The 922-nt window shown below is 32.9% G+C and overlaps 1 protein-coding gene across 2 annotated transcripts in view; it reads left to right on the forward strand.

Annotated features, from left to right (window-relative positions):
- The window catches only part of LOC111711183 (homeotic protein ultrabithorax), a 55,152-nt gene that overhangs the window by 46,534 nt on the left and 7,696 nt on the right, over window positions 1-922 (forward strand). The window lies entirely within an intron of this gene.

Genomic DNA, 922 nt, shown 5'->3' on the forward strand with positions numbered 1-922 from the left:
TCCCCCCCCCCTTAGTTCTTTCTTGACACTGACATCGTCTTTATACCAACAAGCCTTACTCTTTTTTGTTCTAAAGTACTAAGAATTATAACGTTGTTTGATTTTTAAACAAAAATTATTTCTTTATCAATCAAATAGAGATGATTCACAAAGGCAGTTTTGGCATGTAATGCCAGTTTTTTTCTCACAATTTTGAATTCATCTAATACTATAACAAATGTATGAAAAATTAAAATTTCGCATCTATCCTGAATTTGATTATGTGACTTTAATGTAAGTAATACATTTCTGTTCTACCTTTCTAAGGGTCTCTCCTCCCCCTTCATAATCATCTAATGTATTAAAGATGTCTCCTCAATGAATCCCTGAATTTTTAAACTATATTCATCCCTTGGATCCATTTCATTAATTATGTATTAGTAACTGTAATATTCTTCTATCTATGTGAAAACATACTTGATGTTTGTTTGACAATTTGTACTGTCTGTTCGTGAAATTGCTAAACCATGAAAAATAAAGCCAGAAATCCACCAAAAAATATTGAAAAATCCACCGAAATGGTGTTTAGGAACCGACCATCCAAAAGAAGAGGGAGTGAATACCGAGTCACGTAGGGGAAATAGAGGAGGAGGGGGGCAAAATTTGAATTTGAAAAGGAAGAGAAATATATGAATAGAAGTAGATAGTTAGATAGATGATTAAAAAGATAGAGAAGAAGGGGGAGGTTAGATAGATAGATTGAGAAAGGAAAATAGAATATATAATGAAAACAAGGTTGAAAGATGGCGTCAAAGCTAGAGATGTCTGGTGGTGCAAATGTTTCAATCTTCTAAACTAAACAATATATATTTATAATCTGGAGATTTAAGCATTTTTGAGGGAAACACAGTTGTGGGATACAAAGAACAGCTGGAGAAGGGGG

Source organism: Eurytemora carolleeae, unplaced genomic scaffold (assembly GCF_000591075.1).
Source record: "Eurytemora carolleeae unplaced genomic scaffold, Eaff_2.0 scaffold232, whole genome shotgun sequence".
Taxonomy (NCBI): Eukaryota; Metazoa; Arthropoda; class Copepoda; order Calanoida; family Temoridae; genus Eurytemora; species Eurytemora carolleeae.